This window comes from Styela clava, chromosome 8 (assembly GCF_964204865.1).
Source record: "Styela clava chromosome 8, kaStyClav1.hap1.2, whole genome shotgun sequence".
NCBI lineage: Eukaryota > Metazoa > Chordata > Ascidiacea > Stolidobranchia > Styelidae > Styela > Styela clava.
Window position 1 is genome coordinate 20933662 of NC_135257.1, and position 21688 is coordinate 20955349.

General features: G+C 39.3%; 33 non-coding genes across 33 annotated transcripts; all 33 read right to left on the minus strand.

The window, feature by feature from the left end:
• Nucleotides 1–154: 154 nt before the first annotated feature.
• Trnar-ucg (transfer RNA arginine (anticodon UCG)) lies at nucleotides 155–227 on the minus strand. Its single transcript has one exon. It is a non-coding gene; the product is annotated as a tRNA-Arg (tRNA).
• Nucleotides 228–389: 162 nt separating this feature from the next.
• Trnak-cuu (transfer RNA lysine (anticodon CUU)) lies at nucleotides 390–462 on the minus strand. Its single transcript has one exon. It is a non-coding gene; the product is annotated as a tRNA-Lys (tRNA).
• Nucleotides 463–831: 369 nt separating this feature from the next.
• Nucleotides 832–904, minus strand: Trnar-acg (transfer RNA arginine (anticodon ACG)). Its single transcript has one exon. It is a non-coding gene; the product is annotated as a tRNA-Arg (tRNA).
• Nucleotides 905–1797: 893 nt separating this feature from the next.
• Trnar-ucg (transfer RNA arginine (anticodon UCG)) lies at nucleotides 1798–1870 on the minus strand. Its single transcript has one exon. It is a non-coding gene; the product is annotated as a tRNA-Arg (tRNA).
• A 163-nt stretch (nucleotides 1871–2033) lies between these two features.
• On the minus strand, nucleotides 2034–2106 carry Trnak-cuu (transfer RNA lysine (anticodon CUU)). Its single transcript has one exon. It is a non-coding gene; the product is annotated as a tRNA-Lys (tRNA).
• Nucleotides 2107–2475: 369 nt separating this feature from the next.
• On the minus strand, nucleotides 2476–2548 carry Trnar-acg (transfer RNA arginine (anticodon ACG)). The gene has a single exon. It is a non-coding gene; the product is annotated as a tRNA-Arg (tRNA).
• Nucleotides 2549–2958: 410 nt separating this feature from the next.
• Nucleotides 2959–3031, minus strand: Trnar-ucg (transfer RNA arginine (anticodon UCG)). Its single transcript has one exon. It is a non-coding gene; the product is annotated as a tRNA-Arg (tRNA).
• Nucleotides 3032–3441: 410 nt separating this feature from the next.
• Trnar-ucg (transfer RNA arginine (anticodon UCG)) lies at nucleotides 3442–3514 on the minus strand. Its single transcript has one exon. It is a non-coding gene; the product is annotated as a tRNA-Arg (tRNA).
• Nucleotides 3515–3677: 163 nt separating this feature from the next.
• Trnak-cuu (transfer RNA lysine (anticodon CUU)) lies at nucleotides 3678–3750 on the minus strand. The gene has a single exon. It is a non-coding gene; the product is annotated as a tRNA-Lys (tRNA).
• A 446-nt stretch (nucleotides 3751–4196) lies between these two features.
• Trnar-ucg (transfer RNA arginine (anticodon UCG)) lies at nucleotides 4197–4269 on the minus strand. The gene has a single exon. It is a non-coding gene; the product is annotated as a tRNA-Arg (tRNA).
• Nucleotides 4270–4678: 409 nt separating this feature from the next.
• Nucleotides 4679–4751, minus strand: Trnar-ucg (transfer RNA arginine (anticodon UCG)). Its single transcript has one exon. It is a non-coding gene; the product is annotated as a tRNA-Arg (tRNA).
• Nucleotides 4752–4914: 163 nt separating this feature from the next.
• Nucleotides 4915–4987, minus strand: Trnak-cuu (transfer RNA lysine (anticodon CUU)). Its single transcript has one exon. It is a non-coding gene; the product is annotated as a tRNA-Lys (tRNA).
• Nucleotides 4988–5356: 369 nt separating this feature from the next.
• On the minus strand, nucleotides 5357–5429 carry Trnar-acg (transfer RNA arginine (anticodon ACG)). Its single transcript has one exon. It is a non-coding gene; the product is annotated as a tRNA-Arg (tRNA).
• Nucleotides 5430–5592: 163 nt separating this feature from the next.
• Trnak-cuu (transfer RNA lysine (anticodon CUU)) lies at nucleotides 5593–5665 on the minus strand. The gene has a single exon. It is a non-coding gene; the product is annotated as a tRNA-Lys (tRNA).
• Nucleotides 5666–6111: 446 nt separating this feature from the next.
• On the minus strand, nucleotides 6112–6184 carry Trnar-ucg (transfer RNA arginine (anticodon UCG)). Its single transcript has one exon. It is a non-coding gene; the product is annotated as a tRNA-Arg (tRNA).
• A 645-nt stretch (nucleotides 6185–6829) lies between these two features.
• Nucleotides 6830–6902, minus strand: Trnak-cuu (transfer RNA lysine (anticodon CUU)). Its single transcript has one exon. It is a non-coding gene; the product is annotated as a tRNA-Lys (tRNA).
• Nucleotides 6903–7271: 369 nt separating this feature from the next.
• On the minus strand, nucleotides 7272–7344 carry Trnar-acg (transfer RNA arginine (anticodon ACG)). The gene has a single exon. It is a non-coding gene; the product is annotated as a tRNA-Arg (tRNA).
• Nucleotides 7345–7988: 644 nt separating this feature from the next.
• Nucleotides 7989–8061, minus strand: Trnak-cuu (transfer RNA lysine (anticodon CUU)). Its single transcript has one exon. It is a non-coding gene; the product is annotated as a tRNA-Lys (tRNA).
• Nucleotides 8062–8989: 928 nt separating this feature from the next.
• On the minus strand, nucleotides 8990–9062 carry Trnar-ucg (transfer RNA arginine (anticodon UCG)). The gene has a single exon. It is a non-coding gene; the product is annotated as a tRNA-Arg (tRNA).
• A 162-nt stretch (nucleotides 9063–9224) lies between these two features.
• Trnak-cuu (transfer RNA lysine (anticodon CUU)) lies at nucleotides 9225–9297 on the minus strand. Its single transcript has one exon. It is a non-coding gene; the product is annotated as a tRNA-Lys (tRNA).
• A 369-nt stretch (nucleotides 9298–9666) lies between these two features.
• Nucleotides 9667–9739, minus strand: Trnar-acg (transfer RNA arginine (anticodon ACG)). Its single transcript has one exon. It is a non-coding gene; the product is annotated as a tRNA-Arg (tRNA).
• An 893-nt stretch (nucleotides 9740–10632) lies between these two features.
• Nucleotides 10633–10705, minus strand: Trnar-ucg (transfer RNA arginine (anticodon UCG)). Its single transcript has one exon. It is a non-coding gene; the product is annotated as a tRNA-Arg (tRNA).
• Nucleotides 10706–10868: 163 nt separating this feature from the next.
• On the minus strand, nucleotides 10869–10941 carry Trnak-cuu (transfer RNA lysine (anticodon CUU)). Its single transcript has one exon. It is a non-coding gene; the product is annotated as a tRNA-Lys (tRNA).
• A 369-nt stretch (nucleotides 10942–11310) lies between these two features.
• On the minus strand, nucleotides 11311–11383 carry Trnar-acg (transfer RNA arginine (anticodon ACG)). The gene has a single exon. It is a non-coding gene; the product is annotated as a tRNA-Arg (tRNA).
• Nucleotides 11384–11793: 410 nt separating this feature from the next.
• Trnar-ucg (transfer RNA arginine (anticodon UCG)) lies at nucleotides 11794–11866 on the minus strand. The gene has a single exon. It is a non-coding gene; the product is annotated as a tRNA-Arg (tRNA).
• A 410-nt stretch (nucleotides 11867–12276) lies between these two features.
• Trnar-ucg (transfer RNA arginine (anticodon UCG)) lies at nucleotides 12277–12349 on the minus strand. Its single transcript has one exon. It is a non-coding gene; the product is annotated as a tRNA-Arg (tRNA).
• Nucleotides 12350–18546: 6197 nt separating this feature from the next.
• Trnar-acg (transfer RNA arginine (anticodon ACG)) lies at nucleotides 18547–18619 on the minus strand. Its single transcript has one exon. It is a non-coding gene; the product is annotated as a tRNA-Arg (tRNA).
• Nucleotides 18620–18782: 163 nt separating this feature from the next.
• Trnak-cuu (transfer RNA lysine (anticodon CUU)) lies at nucleotides 18783–18855 on the minus strand. The gene has a single exon. It is a non-coding gene; the product is annotated as a tRNA-Lys (tRNA).
• A 446-nt stretch (nucleotides 18856–19301) lies between these two features.
• On the minus strand, nucleotides 19302–19374 carry Trnar-ucg (transfer RNA arginine (anticodon UCG)). Its single transcript has one exon. It is a non-coding gene; the product is annotated as a tRNA-Arg (tRNA).
• A 645-nt stretch (nucleotides 19375–20019) lies between these two features.
• Nucleotides 20020–20092, minus strand: Trnak-cuu (transfer RNA lysine (anticodon CUU)). The gene has a single exon. It is a non-coding gene; the product is annotated as a tRNA-Lys (tRNA).
• Nucleotides 20093–20674: 582 nt separating this feature from the next.
• Trnar-ucg (transfer RNA arginine (anticodon UCG)) lies at nucleotides 20675–20747 on the minus strand. The gene has a single exon. It is a non-coding gene; the product is annotated as a tRNA-Arg (tRNA).
• A 162-nt stretch (nucleotides 20748–20909) lies between these two features.
• Nucleotides 20910–20982, minus strand: Trnak-cuu (transfer RNA lysine (anticodon CUU)). Its single transcript has one exon. It is a non-coding gene; the product is annotated as a tRNA-Lys (tRNA).
• A 369-nt stretch (nucleotides 20983–21351) lies between these two features.
• Trnar-acg (transfer RNA arginine (anticodon ACG)) lies at nucleotides 21352–21424 on the minus strand. The gene has a single exon. It is a non-coding gene; the product is annotated as a tRNA-Arg (tRNA).
• Between the last annotated feature and the right edge of the window lie 264 nt (nucleotides 21425–21688).

The window sequence follows — 21688 nt, forward strand, 5'->3', positions numbered from 1 at the left end:
ACAATATACCGACAGAGCTAGCCAGGCAACTGGTTTGATTCTTTTCAACGGATCGCCTTCATTTAATAAAGAAGAAACATGCCAATGTCGTTTGAGAAAAGATGCAAGAATTTAAGTCGATCTGTCTAAAACTAATACACCAGACAATTTTGAACGAGCGCGCCAGGACTCGAACCTGGAATCTTCTGATCCGAAGTCAGACGCGTTATCCATTGCGCCACGCGCCCGTCTACCAAGTGGATAAAAGTTATTCTGAAGAAACAGTTTGAGTGTACAAATAAAAGGATCTTTAGAACCGAGTACACGAAATATGGAAATGAGTTAATTAGACTTTTAACTTACCAAACTCACATATCTATAGACAGTTTGCATTTCAAAAAACTTTCGAACGCCCAACGTGGGGATCGAACCCACGACCGTTGGATTAAGAGTCCAACGCTCTACCGACTGAGCTAGCCGGGCGACGAGTCTGATTTCTTACAACGGATCATTTGATCACGGTTTGATTCATTTCAACGGATCGCCTTCATTCAATGAGGGAGAAACTTGTCAAAGTGGGTTGAAAAAAGGTGCTACAAGAATTAAAGTCGTTCTGACTAAAATGAATATACCAGACAATTTTAGATAAGCACGCCAGGACTCGAGAGCGTGGAATCTTCTTATCCGAAGTCAGCCGCGTTATCCACTGCGCCACGCGCCCGTCTACCAAACGAAAAAGGTATTATGAAGAAACAATTCGAGTGTAAGATAGAAAAGATAGAAGATCGTAGTTTTGTTGACAAATAAAACACAAGACTTTGAGCACTTATAAAACAATTTGTAAAATATATGCGAGCACGCCAGGATTCGAACCTGGAATCTTCTGATCCGTAGTCAGACGCGTTATCCATTGCGCCACGCGCCCGTCTACTAAATGGAAAAAAGTTATTCTGAAGAAACAGTTTGAGTGTACAAATAAAAGGATCTTTAGAACCGAGTATACAAAATATGGAAATGAACTAATTAGACTTTTAACTGACCAAATTCCCAGCATTGTTTCGAGGTTAGAAAAACGATAAAGCAATATATTCTTAAAAAATACATTACAAAAGATAGAAGTTTTAGATTTGTTTGATAAAGACAAAAGATAGAATGACTTTGAGGGTTGGATTAAGTGTCCAACAATATACCGACAGAGCTAGCCGGGCAAAAGATTTGATTCTTTTCAACGGATCGCCTTCATTTAATAAAGAAGAAACATGCCAATGTCGTTTGAAAAAAGGTGCAAGAATTTAAGTCGATCTGTCTAAAACTAATACACCAGACAATTTTGAACGAGCGCGCCAGGACTCCAACCTGGAATCTTCTGATGCGAAGTCAGACGCGTTATCCATTGCGCCACGCGCCCGTCTACCAAATTGAAAAAAGCTATTCCCAAGAAACAGTTTGAGTGTACAAATAAAATGATCTTGAGAACCTAGTACACGAAATACGGAAATGTATTAATCAGTCTTTTAACTGACCAAATTCCCAGCATTGTTACGAGGTTAAAAAAACGATGAAGCAATATTTTCACAAAAAATACATTACAAGAGATAGAAGGTTTAGATTTGTTTGACAAAGACAAAGGATAGAATGACTTCGAGGGTTGGATTAAGTGTCTAACAATATACCGACAGAGCTAGCCGGGCAACGGGTTTAATTCTTTTCAACGGATCGCCTTCATTTAATAAAGAAGAAACATGCCAATGTCGTTTGAAAAAAGTTACAAGAATTTAAGTCGATCTGTCTAAAATTAATACACCAGACAATTTTGAACGAGCGCGCCAGGACTCGAACCTGGAATCTTCTGATCCGAAGTCAGACGCGTTATTCATTGCGCCACGCGCCCGTCTACCAAATGGAAAAAAGTTATTCTGAAGAAACAGTTTGAGTGTACAAATAAAACGATCTTTAGAACGGAGTACACGGACTATGGAAATGACTTAATTAGACTTTTAACTTACCAAACTCACATATCTATAGACAGTTTGCATTTCAAAAAACCTGTCGAACGCCCAACGTGGGGCTCGAACCCACGACCGTTGGATTAAGAGTCCAACGCTCTACCGCCTGAGCTAGCCGGGCGACGAGTCTGATTTCTTACAACGGATCATTTGATCACGGTTTGATTCATTTCAACGGATCGCCATCATTCAATGAGGGAGAAACTTGTCAAAGTGGGTTGAAAAAAGGTGCTACAAGAATTAAAGTCGTTATGACTAAAATGAATATACCAGACAATTTCAAATAAGCACGCCAGGACTCGAGAGCGTGGAATCTTCTTATCCGAAGTCAGCCGCGTTATCCACTGCGCCACGCGCCCGTCTACCAAACGAAAAAGGTATTATGAAGAAACAATTCGAGTGTAAGATAGAAAAGATAGAAGATCGTAGTTTTGTTGACAAATAAAACACAAGACTTTGAGCAATTATAAAACAATTTGTAAAATATATGCGAGCACGCGAGGATTCGAACCTGGAATCTTCTGATCCGTAGTCAGACGCGTTATCCATTGCGCCACGCGCCCGTCTACTAAATGGAAAAAAGTTATTCTGAAGAAACAGTTTGAGTGTACAAATAAAAGGATCTTTAGAACCGAGTATACAAAATATGGAAATGAATTAATTAGACTTTTAACTGACCAAATTCCCAGCATTGTTTCGAGGTTAGAAAAACGATAAAGCAATATATTCTTAAAAAATACATTACAAGAGATAGAAGTTTTAGATTTGTTTGATAAAGACAAAAGATAGAATGACTTTGAGGGTTGGATTAAGTGTCCAACAATATACCGACAGAGCTTGCCGGGCAATAGATTTGATTCTTTTCAACGGATCGCCTTCATTTAATAAAGAAGAAACATGCCAATGTCGTTTGAAAAAATGTGCAAGAATTTAAGTCGATCTGTCTAAAACTAATACACCAGACAATTTTGAACGAGCGCGCCAGGACTCCAACCTGGAATCTTCTGATCCGAAGTCAGACGCGTTATCCATTGCGCCACGCGCCCGTCTACCAGATTGAAAAAAGCTATTCCCAAGAAACAGTTTGAGTGTACAAATAAAATGATCTTAAGAACCTAGTACACGAAATTCGGAAATGTATTAATCAGTCTTTTAACTGACCAAATTCCCAGCATTGTTACGAGGTTAGAAAAACGATGAAGCAATATTTTCACAAAAAATACATTACAAGAGATAGAAGTTTTAGATTTGTTTGACAAAGACAAAGGATAGAATGACTTCGAGGGTTGGATTAAGTGTCTAACAATATACCGACAGAGCTAGCCGGGCAACGGATTTGATTCTTTTCAACGGATCGCCTTCATTTAATAAAGAAGAAACATGCCAATGTCGTTTGAAAAAAGGTGCAAGAATTTAAGTCGATCTGTCTAAAACTAATACACCAGACAATTTTGAACGAGCGCGCCAGGACTCCAACCTGGAATCTTCTGATCCGAAGTCAGACGCGTTATCCATTGCGCCACGCGCCCGTCTACCAAATGGAAAAAAGTTATTCTGAAGAAACAGTTTGAGTGTACAAATAAAAGGATCTTTAGAACGGAGTACACGGACTATGGAAATGACTTAATTAGACTTTTAACTTACCAAACTCACATATCTACAGACAGTTTGCATTTCAAAAAATCTGTCGAACGCCCAACGTGGGGCTCGAACCCACGACCGTTGGATTAAGAGTCCAACGCTCTACCGACTGAGCTAGCCGGGCGACGAGTCTGAATTCTTACAACGGATCATTTGATCACGGTTTGATTCATTTCAACGGACCGCCATCATTCAATGAGGGAGAAACTTGTCAAAGTGGGTTAAAAAAAGGTTCTACAAGAATTGATGTCGTTCTGACTAAAATGAATATACCAGACAATTTTAAATAGGCGCGCCAGGACTCGTGCGTGGAATCTTCCTATCCGAAGTCAGCCGCGTTATCCACTGCGCCACGCGCTCGTCTACCAAACGAAAATGCTATTATGAAGAAACAATTCGAGTGTAAGATAGAAAAGATAGAAGATCGTAGTTTTGTTGACAAATAAAACACAAGACTTTGAGAACGGATCGCCTTCATTTAATAAAAAAGAAACATGCCAATGTCATTTGAAAAAAGGTGCAAGAATTTAAGTTGATCTGTCTAAAACTAATACACCAGACAATTTTGAACGAGCGCGCCAGGACTCGAACCTGGAATCTTCTGATCCGAAGTCAGACGCGTTATCCATTGCGCCACGCGCCCGTCTACAAAAAGGAGAAAAGCTATTCCGAAGAAACAGTTTGAGTGTACAAATAAAATGATCTTGAGAACCTAGTACACGAAATACGGAAATGTATTAATCAGTCTTTTAACTGACCAAATTCCCAGCATTGTTACGAGGTTAGAAAAACGATGAAGCAATATTTTCACAAAAAATACATTACAAGAGATAGAAGTTTTAGATTTGTTTGACACAGACAAAAGATAGAATGACTTCGAGGGTTGAATTAAGTTTCTAACAATATACCGACAGAGCTAGCAGGGCAACAGGTTTGATTCTTTTCAACGGATCGCCTTCATTTAATAAAGAAGAAACATGCCAATGTCGTTTGAAAAAAGATGCAAGAATTTAAGTCGATCTGTCTAAAACTAATACACCAGACAATTTGAACGAGCGCGCCAGGACTTGAACCTGGAATCTTCTGATTCGAAGACAGACGCGTTATCCATTGCGCCACGCGCCCGTCTACCAAATGGAAAAAAGTTATTCTGAAGAAACAGTTTGAGTGTACAAATAAAAGGATCTTTAGAACGGAGTACACGGACTATGGAAATGACTTAATTAGACTTTTAACTTACCAAACTCACATATCTATAGACAGTTTGCATTTCAAAAAACCTGTCGAACGCCCAACGTGGGGCTCGAACCCACGACCGTTGGATTAAGAGTCCAACGCTCTACCGACTGAGCTAGCCGGGCGACGAGTCTGATTTCTTACAACGGATCATTTGATCACTGTTTGATTCATTTCAACGGATCGCCATCATTCAATGAGGGAGAAACTTGTCAAAGTGGGTTGAAAAAAAGTGCTACAAGAATTAAAGTCGTTCTGACTAAAATGAATATACCAGACAATTTTAAATAAGCACGCCAGGACTCGAGAGCGTGGAATCTTCTTATCCGAAGTCAGCCGCGTTATCCACTGCACCACGCGCCCGTCTACCAAACGAAAAAGGTACTATGAAGAAACAATTCGAGTGTAAGATAGAAAAGATAGAAGATCGTAATTTTGTTGACAAATAAAACACAAGACTTTGAGCACTTATAAAACAATTTGTAAAATATATGCGAGCACGCCAGGATTCGAACCTGGAATCTTCTGATCCGTAGTCAGACGCGTTATCCATTGCGCCACGCGTCCGTCTACTAAATGGAAAAAAGTTATTCTGAAGAAACAGTTTGAGTGTACAAATAAAAGGATCTTTAGAACGGAGTACACGGACTATGGAAATGATTTAATTAGACTTTTAACTTACCAAACTCACATATCTATAGACAGTTTGCATTTCAAAAAATCTGTCGAACGCCCAACGTGGGGCTCGAACCCACGACCGTTGGATTAAGAGTCCAACGCTCTACCGACTGAGCTAGCCGGGCGACGAGTCTGAATTCTTACAACGGATCATTTGATCACGGTTTGATTCATTTCAACGGATCGCCACCATTCAATGAGGGAGAAACTTGTCAAAGTGGGTTAAAAAAAGGTTCTACAAGAATTAAAGTCGTTCTGACTAAAATGAATATACCAGACAATTTTAAATAAGCGCGCCAGGACTCGTGCGTGGAATCTTCTTATCCGAAGTCAGCCGCGTTATCCACTGCGCCACGCGCTCGTCTACCAAACGAAAATGCTATTATGAAGAAACAATTCGAGTGTAAGATAGAAAAGATAGAAGATCGTAGTTTTGTTGACAAATAAAACACAAGACTTTGAGAACGGATCGCCTTCATTTAATAAAAAAGAAACATGCCAATGTCATTTGAAAAAAGGTGCAAGAATTTAAGTTGATCTGTCTAAAACTAATACACCAGACAATTTTGAACGAGCGCGCCAGGACTCGAACCTGGAATCTTCTGATCCGAAGTCAGACGCGTTATCCATTGCGCCACGCGCCCGTCTACAAAATGGAGAAAAGCTATTCCGAAGAAACAGTTTGAGTGTACAAATAAAATGATCTTGAGAACCTAGTACACGAAATACGGAAATGTATTAATCAGTCTTTTAACTGACCAAATTCCCAGCATTGTTAAGAGGTTAGAAAAACGATGAAGCAATATTTTCACAAAAAATACATTACAAGAGATAGAAGTTTTAGATTTGTTTGACACAGACAAAAGATAGAATGACTTCGAGGGTTGAATTAAGTTTCTAACAATATACCGACAGAGCTAGCAGGGCAACGGCTTTGATTCTTTTCAACGGATCGCCTTCATTTAATAAAGAAGAAACATGCCAATGTCGCTTGAAAAAAGATGCAAGAATTTAAGTCGATCTGTCTAAAACTAATACACCAGACAATTTGAACGAGCGCGCCAGGACTCGAACCTGGAATCTTCTGATTCGAAGACAGACGCGTTATCCATTGCGACACGCGCCCGCCTACCAAATGGAAAAAAGTTATTCTGAAGAAACAGTTTGAGTGTACAAATAAAAGGATCTTTAGTACGGAGTACACGGACTATGGAAATGACTTAATTAGACTTTTAACTTACCAAACTCACATATCTATAGACAGTTTGCATTTCAAAAAACCTGTCGAACGCCCAACGTGGGGCTCGAACCCACGACCGTTGGATTAAGAGTCCAACGCTCTACCGACTGAGCTAGCCGGGCGACGAGACTGATTTCTTACAACGGATCATTTGATCACGGTTTGATTCATTTCAACGGATCGCCATCATTCAATGAGGGAGAAACTTGTCAAAGTGGGTTGAAAAAAGGTGCTACAAGAATTAAAGTCGTTCTGACTAAAATGAATATACCAGACAATTTTAAATAAGCACGCCAGGACCCGAGAGCGTGGAATCTTCTTATCCGAAGTCAGCAGCGTTATCCACTGCGCCACGCGCCCGTCTACCAAACGAAAAAGGTATTATGAAGAAACAATTCGAGTGTAAGATAGAAAAGATAGAAGATCGTAGTTTTGTTGACAAATAAAACACAAGACTTTGAGCACTTATAAAACAATTTGTAAAATATATGCGAGCACGCCAGGATTCGAACCTGGAATCTTCTGATCCGTAGTCAGACGCGTTATCCATCGCACCACGCGCCCGTCTACTAAATGGAAAAAAGTTATTCTGAAGAAACAGTTTGAGTGTACAAATAAAAGGATCTTTAGAACCGAGTATACAAAATATGGAAATGAATTAATTAGACTTTTAACTGACCAAATTCCCAGCATTGTTTCGAGGTTAGAAAAACGATAAAGCAATATATTCTTAAAAAATACATTACAAGTGATAGAAGTTTTAGATTTGTTTGATAAAGACAAAAGATAGAATGACTTTGAGGGTTGGATTAAGTGTCCAGCAATATACCGACAAAGCTAGCCGGGCAATAGATTTGATTCTTTTCAACGGATCGCCTTCATTTAATAAAGAAGAAACATGCCAATGTCGTTTGAAAAAATATGCAAGAATTTAAGTCGATCTGTCTAAAATTAATACACCAGACAATTTTGAACTAGCGCCAGGACTCGAACCTGGAATCTTCTGATCCGAAGTCAGACGCGTTATCCATTGCGCCACGCGCCCGTCTACCAAATGGAAAAAAGTTATTCTGAAGAAACAGTTTGAGTGTACAAATAAAAGGATCTTTAGAACGAAGTACACGGACTATGGAAATGACTTAATTAGACTTTTAACTTACCAAATTCACATATCTATAGACAGTTTGCATTTCAAAAAATCTGTCGAACGCCCAACGTGGGGCTCGAACCCACGACCGTTGGATTAAGAGTCCAACGCTCTACCGACTGAGCTAGCCGGGCGACGAGTCTGAATTCTTACAGCGGATCATTCGATCACGGTTTGATTCATTTCAACGGATCGCCATCATTCAATGAGGGAGAAACTTGTCAAAGTGGGTTAAAAAAAGGTTCTACAAGAATTAAAGTCGTTCTGACTAAAATGAATATACCAGACAATTTTAAATAAGCGCGCCAGGACTCGTGCGTGGAATCTTCTTATCCGAAGTCAGCCGCGTTATCCACTGCGCCACGCGCTCGTCTACCAAACGAAAATGCTATTATGAAGAAACAATTCGAGTGTAAGATAGAAAAAATAGAAGATCGTAGTTTTGTTGACAAATAAAACACAAGACTTTGAGAACGGATCGCGTTCATTTAATAAAAAAGAAACATGCCAATGTCATTTGAAAAAAGGTGCAAGAATTTAAGTTGATCTGTCTAAAACTAATACACCAGACAATTTTGAACGAGCGCGCCAGAACTCGAACCTGGAATCTTCTGATCCGAAGTCAGACGCGTGATCCATTGCGCCACGCGCCCGTCTACAAAATGGAGTAAAGCTATTCCGAAGAAACAGTTTGAGTGTACAAATAAAATGATCTTGAGAACCTAGTACACGAAATACGGAAATGTATTAATCAGTCTTTTAACTGACCAAATTCCCAGCATTGTTACGAGGTTAGAAAAACGATGAAGCAATATTTTCACAAAAAATACATTACAAGAGATAGAAGTTTTAGATTTGTTTGACACAGACAAAAGATAGAATGACTTCGAGGGTTGAATTAAGTTTCTAACAATATACCGACAGAGCTAGCAGGGCAACGGCTTTGATTCTTTTCAACGGATCGCCTTCATTTAATAAAGAAGAAACATGCCAATGTCGTTTGAAAAAAGATGCAAGAATTTAAGTCGATCTGTCTAAAACTAATACACCAGACAATTTGAACGAGCGCGCCAGGACTCGAACCTGGAATCTTCTGATCCGAAGTCAGACGCGTTATCCATTGCGCCACGCGCCCGTCTACCAAGTGGATAAAAGTTATTCTGAAGAAACAGTTTGAGTGTACAAATAAAAGGATCTTTAGAACCGAGTACACGAAATATGGAAATGAGTTAATTAGACTTTTAACTTACCAAACTCACATATCTATAGACAGTTTGCATTTCAAAAAACTTTCGAAAGCCCAACGTGGGGATCGAACCCACGACCGTTGGATTAAGAGTCCAACGCTCTACCGACTGAGCCAGCCGGGCGACGAGTCTGATTTCTTACAACGGATCATTTGATCACGGTTTGATTCATTTCAACGGATCGCCTTTATTCAATGAGGGAGAAACTTGTCAAAGTGGGTTGAAAAAAGGTGCTACAAGAATTAAAGTCGTTCTGACTAAAATGAATATACCAGACAATTTTAAATAAGCACGCCAGGACTCGAGAGCGTGGAATCTTCTTATCCGAAGTCAGCCGCGATATCCACTGCGCCACGCGCCCGTCTACCAAACGAAAAAGCTATTATGAAGAAACAATTCGAGTGTAAGATAGAAAAGATAGAAGATCGTAGTTTTGTTGACAAATAAAACACAAGACTTTGAGCACTTATAAAACAATTTGTAAAATATATGCGAGCACGCCAGGATTCGAACCTGGAATCTTATGATCCGTAGTCAGACGCGTTATCCATTGCGCCACGCGCCCGTCTACTAATTGGAAAAAAGTTATTCTGAAGAAACAGTTTGAGTGTACAAATAAAAGGTTCTTTAGAACCGAGTATACGAAATATGGAAATGAATTAATTAGACTTTTAACTGACCAAATTCCCAGCATTGTTTCGAGGTTAGAAAAACGATAAAGCAATATATTCTTAAAAAATACATTACAAGAGATAGAAGTTTTAGATTTGTTTGATAAAGACAAAAGATAGAATGACTTTGAGGGTTGGATTAAGTGTCCAACAATATACCGACAGAGCTAGCCGGGCAAAAGATTTGATTCTTTTCAACGGATCGCCTTCATTTAATAAAGAAGAAACATGCCAATGTCGTTTGAAAAAAGGTGCAAGAATTTAAGTCGATCTGTCTAAAACTAATACACCAGACAATTTTGAACGAGCGCGCCAGGACTCCAACCTGGAATCTTCTGATGCGAAGTCAGACGCGTTATCCATTGCGCCACGCGCCCGTCTACCAAATTGAAAAAAGCTATTCCCAAGAAACAGTTTGAGTGTACAAATAAAATGATCTTGAGAACCTAGTACACGAAATACGGAAATGTATTAATCAGTCTTTTAACTGACCAAATTCCCAGCATTGTTACGAGGTTAAAAAAACGATGAAGCAATATTTTCACAAAAAATACATTACAAGAGATAGAAGGTTTAGATTTGTTTGACAAAGACAAAGGATAGAATGACTTCGAGGGTTGGATTAAGTGTCTAACAATATACCGACAGAGCTAGCCGGGCAACGGGTTTGATTCTTTTCAATGGATCGCCTTCATTTAATAAAGAAGATACATGCCAATGTCGTTTGAAAAAAGTTACAAGAATTTAAGTCGATCTGTCTAAAATTAATACACCAGACAATTTTGAACGAGCGCGCCAGGACTCGAACCTGGAATCTTCTGATCCGAAGTCAGACGCGTTATTCATTGCGCCACGCGCCCGTCTACCAAATGGAAAAAAGTTATTCTGAAGAAACAGTTTGAGTGTACAAATAAAACGATCTTTAGAACGGAGTACACGGACTATGGAAATGACTTAATTAGACTTTTAACTTACCAAACTCACATATCTATAGACAGTTTGCATTTCAAAAAACCTGTCGAACGCCCAACGTGGGGCTCGAACCCACGACCGTTGGATTAAGAGTCCAACGCTCTACCGCCTGAGCTAGCCGGGCGACGAGTCTGATTTCTTACAACGGATCATTTGATCACGGTTTGATTCATTTCAACGGATCGCCATCATTCAATGAGGGAGAAACTTGTCAAAGTGGGTTGAAAAAAGGTGCTACAAGAATTAAAGTCGTTATGACTAAAATGAATATACCAGACAATTTCAAATAAGCACGCCAGGACTCGAGAGCGTGGAATCTTCTTATCCGAAGTCATCCGCGTTATCCACTGCGCCACGCGCCCGTCTACCAAGCGAAAAAGGTATTATGAAGAAACAATTCGAGTGTAAGATAGAAAAGATAGAAGATCGTAGTTTTGTTGACAAATAAAACACAAGACTTTGAGCAATTATAAAACAATTTGTAAAATATATGCGAGCACGCGAGGATTCGAACCTGGAATCTTCTGATCCGTAGTCAGACGCGTTATCCATTGCGCCACGCGCCCGTCTACTAAATGGAAAAAAGTTATTCTGAAGAAACAGTTTGAGTGTACAAATAAAAGGATCTTTAGAACCGAGTATACAAAATATGGAAATGAATTAATTAGACTTTTAACTGACCAAATTCCCAGCATTGTTTCGAGGTTAGAAAAACGATAAAGCAATATATTCTTAAAAAATACATTACAAGAGATAGAAGTTTTAGATTTGTTTGATAAAGACAAAAGATAGAATGACTTTGAGGGTTGGATTAGGTATCCAACAATATACCGACAGAGCTTGCCGGGCAATAGATTTGATTCTTTTCAACGGATCGCCTTCATTTAATAAAGAAGAAACATGCCAATGTCGTTTGAAAAAATGTGCAAGAATTTAAGTCGATCTGTCTAAAACTAATACACCAGACAATTTTGAACGAGCGCGCCAGGACTCCAACCTGGAATCTTCTGATCCGAAGTCAGACGCGTTATCCATTGCGCCACGCGCCCGTCTACCAGATTGAAAAAAGCTATTCCCAAGAAACAGTTTGAGTGTACAAATAAAATGATCTTAAGAACCTAGTACACGAAATTCGGAAATGTATTAATCAGTCTTTTAACTGACCAAATTCCCAGCATTGTTACGAGGTTAGAAAAACGATGAAGCAATATTTTCACAAAAAATACATTACAAGAGATAGAAGTTTTAGATTTGTTTGACAAAGACAAAGGATAGAATGACTTCGAGGGTTGGATTAAGTGTCTAACAATATACCGACAGAGCTAGCCGGGCAACGGGTTTGATTCTTTTCAACGGATCGCCTTCATTTAATAAAGAAGAAACATGCCAATGTCGTTTGAAAAAAGGTGCAAGAATTTAAGTCGATCTGTCTAAAACTAATACACCAGACAATTTTGAACGAGCGCGCCAGGACTCCAACCTGGAATCTTCTGATCCGAAGTCAGACGCGTTATCCATTGCGCCACGCGCCCGTCTACCAAATGGAAAAAAGTTATTCTGAAGAAACAGTTTGAGTGTACAAATAAAAGGATCTTTAGAACGGAGTACACGGACTATGGAAATGACTTAATTAGACTTTTAACTTACCAAACTCACATATCTACAGACAGTTTGCATTTCAAAAAATCTGTCGAACGCCCAACGTGGGGCTCGAACCCACGACCGTTGGATTAAGAGTCCAACGCTTTTTTTTTTTTTTTTTTTTTTTTTTTTTTTTTTTTTTTTTTTTTTTTTTTTTGTTTTGCGGATCAGAATTTTCCAAGGCACAGATCAGTGTCTAATGCCACGTCATATCCGTGTCATATCGGTATAACGCTTCATAAGCATGCCACTGCATAAGTAGCAGTCATAAACTTATGGAGGCTTCAGTATCTGCCGCGCCATTGCACAGCACAAACTTCCACCCCGGGGTTCGGTATACACTGTATGTCACAGCATAACTTTCGCCCAGGGCTTCCGTCTGCACCATGCATAGCATAGCTCAACTTCCGCCCCCCCGGCTTCCGTACATACTGCGTGACGCTTAACACGCACACAGCATGACATCCACCGTGAAGCTTCCGATTCATCACGTCCGCTTAATATGTGATGGTATTTCCGACATAAAAAATGGATAAAATTGCAGAGTCCACTTGGGCAGATATGCTTTTGTTTATGGTGGATTGCGTTATGTAGCTGAATATCCATTTAGGATCTCCTTCCAGTTATTTACTATTCCGAGAAAAATAAGGTTAGTAAAAGTGTTCTCCATTGTGTTCAAAAATTGCGTAAAGTGAAATATTGTTTTTGAAATTATATCATCGTCCATAGGGGTCAAATATTTATTTTGGATATCCAGTCTTATTTTGGTGCCAATTAAGTTCTTTTTCCATATTACATAACATTTGGTGACTACTATTCGGTTATGCCCCCTGTAACTATTGTAGAATATTTCCTTCGGAGTTATTTTGATGGAGTTGCTTAGTACGCTGTTAAGAATTTTTAAAAGTTTTACCGCATATTTCCTCGTTGATTTACAGTTTATAATTATATGTCCTGTATTGTCTACAGGCCCTTTGCAAAATTTGCAGCCTAATATTTTTAAGTTTCCGAGAGCATCATACCTGAGGGACATTCCCCTCAAGCGATCGCCGAATATGTACCCCTCTCTTATAATGCGATACGAGATTATTCGTTCCGCGTTAGTAAACTTATTTTTATAATCATGGTTAAATAGGTGAGCTTCTTCCCAATTCACATTCAGCAGCTGTTGTTTTTCTTTGGCTGTCCTGTTGTTCTTCAATTTCATGTACAGGTCTTTATGTCTTGCAACCTCCCAGGTGGATTGCGAGAAATTCAATTCTTTATAGATGTCGAGGATGTATGCCCATTGCTCTGGAATAGTATTGCTGTGGGGCATTGAGTTGGTGTATCTATCCTTGTTAATTTGCTTGACTCTGGATCCCAAAGAGTATAATGCCTCTATTTGCCAAAATTGAGTTAGGGGTTCGTTACCCACGATGTATCTCATTTTTTCCACTGCACATGCCTTTATTTTTGCATCAACATCAATCATATTGATCCCACCATCGTTCCACATTCTTTGTAGCGATTTTCTGCTAATGGCCTCTATCTTTTGCGGGTGCCAGAGGAACTTAAACAGCGCACTCTCGATTTTCTTTATATACGTTTTCGGGATTCTCTTTACTCTCGTATGGAATATTATGACAGACATAATCATGGAGTTTATTGATATCAGTTTACCATACCAGGTGAGGTTTCGCAGCTTAACGTAATTTAGGGTTCGTATCATCTTATTTTCGATTACCTGCCACATATTGTTTAAGTCCATATTTCCAAATTGTATTCCAAGTATTATGGTGTTTTGTTTTATGTAGTTCCCATGTGGCGAATTGTTCACTAAATTATGCGATTCTTTTGTAATACAGAGAATTTCGGTCTTATCTTTATTTATTTTTTGTCCTGTTGCTAAATGGAATGTGTCTAGCTCGTGAAAGATTTCTGTAATAGATGATTGATCTCTAACTGCGAACGTGATATCATCAGCAAACTGATCGAGTTTATGCTCGTATCTCCCCAGTTGGATACCATGTATATTGGCATTTAATTGTACCGATCTTGCTAGGGGCTCTATATTGATGGCGTAGAGAAGCATACTTAACGGGCATCCTTGCCTAATTCCTTGCCCTATATCGATTTCCTGCGTGAGTCTACCGTTTACATCTACCTGACTTTTAATTCCGTAATACATGCTTTTAATTGCTTTTGAGATTCTATTTCCAAGTCCAATTTGATGTAAAATTTTAAATAAGAAGTCATGATTCACTCTATCAAAAGCTTTAAGATTGTCTATTATTATTAGTGATCCGGGGATATTTTTCATTTTGCAGTGTCTAATTATAGCGTCTATATTATAATGAACATCTTCCATACATCTTTGCTTGAGTGCGCATTTCTGGGATGGACTTATGATTTTGTTTAGTACTGGTTCTAATCGTTTAACAAGGATTCTTGATAGGATTTTATAGTCTGCATTGAGCGTTGTGATTGGCCTCCAATTTTTTAAATTTGTTTTGTCTCCCTTCTTGTATACTAATTTAACTTTCGCTATGGTAGCAGATTTTGGTATTTGGCCGAAATATAATATGTTATTCATAAGTTGAGTAAATTGCTTTTTAATAGAGTTCCAGAAGGTCAGGTAGAATTCTTTGGATAGACCATCAAATCCTGGGGATTTATCGTTTCCCATAAATTTTATCGCCCTATATACCTCTTCTTGTGAGATATAGCTTTCTAGTATGATATTATCCTCATCTGCAATTTTAGAAGAGCCCATTAAGTTTAGATAACGATTTTGGTATTGTTCTTGCGTTATATTCTCTTTGCCCCATAGGTTCTTATAGAAACTTTCTACTATTGATATGATCTCCCCGGGATTTGTTTTTACATTTTGGTCATTTGTCACCAGCTCTTCTATTGTTGTTTGCCTAGATCTGCGCCGGATTTTTTCATAAAAGGTTTTGGTGGGCCTTTCCCCTTCTTCAAGGTTTTTCATTTTTGCCATTAGTATGTCCCTTTTGTTTCGTTCATCTTGAATTATCTCGATCTGCGATTTTAGCCTTTTGATTTCGATCATGTTTTCCGCTTTCCCCTCATTGATTAGTATATCAAATCTTTTTCGAATTTGCATTAAGCTATTATTGTGGTCACGTGTCCGGAATTTCGAGTAGGCAATGGTTTGTTTTTTAACCCTCTTTTTCACATAGTCCCACCAGTCCGACAAGTAATCAAAGTTTTCGATATCCGTGAGTGCGTCTTTATATGTATTTTGGATGATGGTGATATACGTGGGGTCCTTATATAGCGCGGTGTTATTGCGCCACGTTCCTTTGCCCCATCGAACCTTTTTGGTTTGTTCTAGTGTAATTTGTGGGCATAGTATGTGATCCGAAACAGTGTTGGGTATATGGGTTATGTCCGAAATGATGCTATTTACATTGGCCGAGTTATATATCCGGTCTATTCTCCGTCCTTGCGATTTGAAGTGGAAGGTATAGATTTGTTTGTTTGGATATTTTGCACGGTAGGTATCGAATATATTGTTCTGTAGGACGAATTTTCGGAAGATTTTCTCAGGGGGTCGCATTTTGAAGTTGTTGGCATTTGTGACGTCACGAATGTCCAGGACGGCATTGAAATCTCCGACTATTATTAAGTAATTTGATTCGCAGTAATTACTTAGAATGTTGGCAAGATTTTGGTAGAACTCCGTTTTATGAGGGCCGTTTTTCGCCGGGGCGTAAACATTGAATATCTTGATGATCCGCTTGTCCATTTCTATTTCTATACTATCGCACCGATGTGTGATATGTGTGGTGTAAGTTGGTGGCAATATGGTATCACAAACTTTAACCATTATCAACGTGCCTTGCCTGTAAGAGGTATGGAAACCTTCATTCCTATCCAGAGTATTATAATATATATTATATTTTTTATCATTCGCCCACTGGGTCATGAGGGCCTTGTCGACCTTATGGGCCTCTTGTATACAAAGGACATTCGGCTTATCCGTTTCTATAAATTTGTCCAATTCATATCTATGGTGTTGTAGACCATTTACGTTCATGGAAACAATCTTCACCTTAGCCATATATACCTAGTAAAAAGGTGTATGCTACTATTTATGGTATAAGCAAATAATATCCCGAATTATAGTTTATAAGTTTGTACGTCAGTAGACGTATAAGAAGCAGTTTCTGAAAATTTTAAAAGTTTCATTCACTTACGCTTTCCTTTTTTATTTTTTCCAGTCAATTTTGTTTCGGTTGTAGCCGAAAAGGATGATTCCGATGACGATTCTCTATTTCTTTTATTGTTCATGTCGGAGTTGTCCAGGTTTGCGTCCGTCAGATCTACTATGTGTTCGTTATTTCCTAGAACTGCTGGGGCAGAGAGAATTTCATCCGGAACGTCGCTAAATAAAGACGTTGTTGTGTCGTGCGCTTCATATTTATGGACCATGACTTTAACATAGGCCTTCCCTTTTGGTGGAGGGTGGAAAGGCGTATTGCCGATGGTCGAAGTTTGTTTCAGTTTTCTGCTCGGTTCCGGTTGTTTAGGTGTTTGATGGGTATTTCCAGGTTGTGCGTCTTTGGGCGATTCTCCAAGTTGCGCGTCTTTTTGGGGGGTTTGACTCGGACTTGTTGTGATTCCGACATCTTCACATTCCGACCAGTCACTTATTTCACGTAGTTCAGAGGCCGACGGAGAAAATTCGGAGATGGATTTATCCTTGCCACCTTGCGTTGTTTCCTGTTTGTTCTTTGTAGGTGTAATTTCTTCGGTTGATTGGCAATTAACCTGATTAGGTGTAATTACCGGTCGGTTTTGCTTGGTGTTTCCATTGTTTTGTTTTGTTTTGTTAGGTGAATTTGTAGGAATTATCTGTTGTGTCCTCCTTTGTTTGGGAAAAGTCCAGGTTTTTGTGTAATTTCCTATGACTGGAAAGTCTCTAGCTTTTGTTTGGCAGTCCTTTTGTAAATGTCCAGCCTGTCTACAATATCTGCAGACAGGCTCGTTATTACAGTCTATGAATGTGTGTCCAGATTGTAGACATCTTCCACATTTTGGAATGTATAGTTCTTTCGGAAGATATGTTTTACATTTGAGGCCTTTGAACACTACATAGTCTGGTAATCGTTCCTTTTTAAAACCCTCTATTATGAAAGCTATGTAGCCGTTATATACATCAGTCCCTCTGTGCCAATTCTTAATAGCACTCTTTACTGTCCCACAACCCAGCTGGTTGATCGTATGAACAGCTTTGTCATAGGATATTTCGTGAGGTATATCCTTCACTGAAATCCTTACGGGTGCATCGCTCGGCATTTGTACAGCGATTTGTGCTTCTGCTGTTTTAATTTGTCCTTGTGTAGCTTCCAAGAAACTTTCCCTGCAGCTGTTATTTGGACCGTCCGTAGGTGCAAACGTTAAAATCCATTGGCCCTTGCGGGTCTCATATAATCCCTTAATTTCGTTTGTATATTCCTTAGTTTTATCATAGTTTTTCAGTAATTCCATTAATGAGGCGAAGGTAAATTCCGTGTCCGTTTTGAGGAAAACCGTTCTTGGTCTTGCTTCTCCTGGTGATGTTTCTACAGGTGGGTTCGATGCGACAGCCGCAGAATAGTCCCGGGTTGTTGCTTCTCTCCCTGTTGTTGCACTGCCTGCTTTCGCGTAATCCATGCTGTTTGACAGACAGGCGCTTTAACCAACGCTCTACCGACTGAGCTAGCCGGGCGACGAGTCTGATTTCTTACAACGGATCATTTGATCACTGTTTGATTCATTTCAACGGATCGCCATCATTCAATGAGGGAGAAACTTGTCAAAGTGGGTTGAAAAAAGGTGCTACAAGAATTAAAGTCGTTCTGACTAAAATGAATATACCAGACAATTTTAAATAAGCACGCCAGGACTCGAGAGCGTGGAATCTTCTTATCCGAAGTCAGCCGCGTTATCCACTGCGCCACGCGCCCGTCTACCAAACGAAAAAGGTACTATGAAGAAACAATTCGAGTGTAAGATAGAAAAGATAGAAGATCGTAATTTTGTTGACAAATAAAACACAAGACTTTGAGCACTTATAAAACAATTTGTAAAATATATGCGAGCACGCCAGGATTCGAACCTGGAATCTTCTGATCCGTAGTCAGACGCGTTATCCATTGCGCCACGCGTCCGTCTACTAAATGGAAAAAAGTTATTCTGAAGAAACAGTTTGAGTGTACAAATAAAAGGATCTTTAGAACGGAGTACACGGACTATGGAAATGATTTAATTAGACTTTTAACTTACCAAACTCACATATCTATAGACAGTTTGCATTTCAAAAAATCTGTCGAACGCCCAACGTGGGGCTCGAACCCACGACCGTTGGATTAAGAGTCCAACGCTCTACCGACTGAGCTAGCCGGGCGACGAGTCTGAATTCTTACAACGGATCATTTGATCACGGTTTGATTCATTTCAACGGATCGCCACCATTCAATGAGGGAGAAACTTGTCAAAGTGGGTTAAAAAAAGGTTCTACAAGAATTAAAGTCGTTCTGACTAAAATGAATATACCAGACAATTTTAAATAAGCGCGCCAGGACTCGTGCGTGGAATCTTCTTATCCGAAGTCAGCCGCGTTATCCACTGCGCCACGCGCTCGTCTACCAAACGAAAATGCTATTATGAAGAAACAATTCGAGTGTAAGATAGAAAAGATAGAAGATCGTAGTTTTGTTGACAAATAAAACACAAGACTTTGAGAACGGATCGCCTTCATTTAATAAAAAAGAAACATGCCAATGTCATTTGAAAAAAGGTGCAAGAATTTAAGTTGATCTGTCTAAAACTAATACACCAGACAATTTTGAACGAGCGCGCCAGGACTCGAACCTGGAATCTTCTGATCCGAAGTCAGACGCGTTATCCATTGCGCCACGCGCCCGTCTACAAAATGGAGAAAAGCTATTCCGAAGAAACAGTTTGAGTGTACAAATAAAATGATCTTGAGAACCTAGTACACGAAATACGGAAATGTATTAATCAGTCTTTTAACTGACCAAATTCCCAGCATTGTTAAGAGGTTAGAAAAACGATGAAGCAATATTTTCACAAAAAATACATTACAAGAGATAGAAGTTTTAGATTTGTTTGACACAGACAAAAGATAGAATGACTTCGAGGGTTGAATTAAGTTTCTAACAATATACCGACAGAGCTAGCAGGGCAACGGCTTTGATTCTTTTCAACGGATCGCCTTCATTTAATAAAGAAGAAACATGCCAATGTCGCTTGAAAAAAGATGCAAGAATTTAAGTCGATCTGTCTAAAACTAATACACCAGACAATTTGAACGAGCGCGCCAGGACTCGAACCTGGAATCTTCTGATTCGAAGACAGACGCGTTATCCATTGCGACACGCGCCCGCCTACCAAATGGAAAAAAGTTATTCTGAAGAAACAGTTTGAGTGTACAAATAAAAGGATCTTCAGTACGGAGTACACGGACTATGGAAATGACTTAATTAGACTTTTAACTTACCAAACTCACATATCTATAGACAGTTTGCATTTCAAAAAACCTGTCGAACGCCCAACGTGGGGCTCGAACCCACGACCGTTGGATTAAGAGTCCAACGCTCTACCGACTGTGCTAGCCGGGCGACAAGACTGATTTCTTACAACGGATCATTTGATCACGGTTTGATTCATTTCAACGGATCGCCATCATTCAATGAGGGAGAAACTTGTCAAAGTGGGTTGAAAAAAGGTGCTACAAGAATTAAAGTCGTTCTGACTAAAATGAATATACCAGACAATTTTAAATAAGCACGCCAGGACCCGAGAGCGTGGAATCTTCTTATCCGAAGTCAGCCGCGTTATCCACTGCGCCACGCGCTCGTCTACCAAACGAAAATGCTATTATGAAGAAACAATTCGAGTGTAAGATAGAAAAGATAGAAGATCGTAGTTTTGTTGACAAATAAAACACAAGACTTTAAGAACGGATCGCCTTCATTTGATAAAGAAGAAACATGCCAATGTCAAAGACAAAAGATAGAATGACTTTGAGGGTTGGATTAAGTGTCCAACAATATACCGACAGAGCTAGCCGGGCAACGGGTTTGATTCTTTTCAACGGATCGCCTTCATTTAATAAAGAAGAAACATGCCAATGTCGTTTGAAAAAAAGTGCAAGAATTTAAGTCGATCTGTCTAAAACTAATACACCAGACAATTTTGAACGAGCGCGCCAGGACTCGAACCTGGAATCTTCTGATCCGAAGTCAGACGCGTTATCCATTGCGCCACGCGCCCGTCTACCAAGTGGATAAAAGTTATTCTGAAGAAACAGTTTGAGTGTACAAATAAAAGGATCTTTAGAACCGAGTACACGAAATATGGAAATGAGTTAATTAGACTTTTAACTTACCAAACTCACATATCTATAGACAGTTTGCATTTCAAAAAACTTTCGAAAGCCCAACGTGGGGATCGAACCCACGACCGTTGGATTAAGAGTCCAACGCTCTACCGACTGAGCCAGCCGGGCGACGAGTCTGATTTCTTACAACGGATCATTTGATCACGGTTTAATTCATTTCAACGGATCGCCTTTATTCAATGAGGGAGAAACTTGTCAAAGTGGGTTGAAAAAAGGTGCTACAAGAATTAAAGTCGTTCTGACTAAAATGAATATACCAGACAATTTTAAATAAGCACGCCAGGACTCGAGAGCGTGGAATCTTCTTATCCGAAGTCAGCCGCGATATCCACTGCGCCACGCGCCCGTCTACCAAACGAAAAAGCTATTATGAAGAAACAATTCGAGTGTAAGATAGAAAAGATAGAAGATCGTAGTTTTGTTGACAAATAAAACACAAGACTTTGAGCACTTATAAAACAATTTGTAAAATATATGCGAGCACGCCAGGATTCGAACCTGGAATCTTCTGATCCGTAGTCAGACGCGTTATCCATTGCGCCACGCGCCCGTCTACTAAACGGAAAAAAGTTATTCTGAAGAAACAGTTTGAGTGTACAAATAAAAGGTTCTTTAGAACCGAGTATACGAAATATGGAAATGAATTAATTAGACTTTTAACTGACCAAATTCCCAGCATTGTTTCGAGGTTAGAAAAACGATAAAGCAATATATTCTTAAAAAATACATTACAAGAGATAGAAGTTTTAGATTTGTTTGATAAAGACAAAAGATAGAATGACTTTGAGGGTTGGATTAAGTGTCCAACAATATA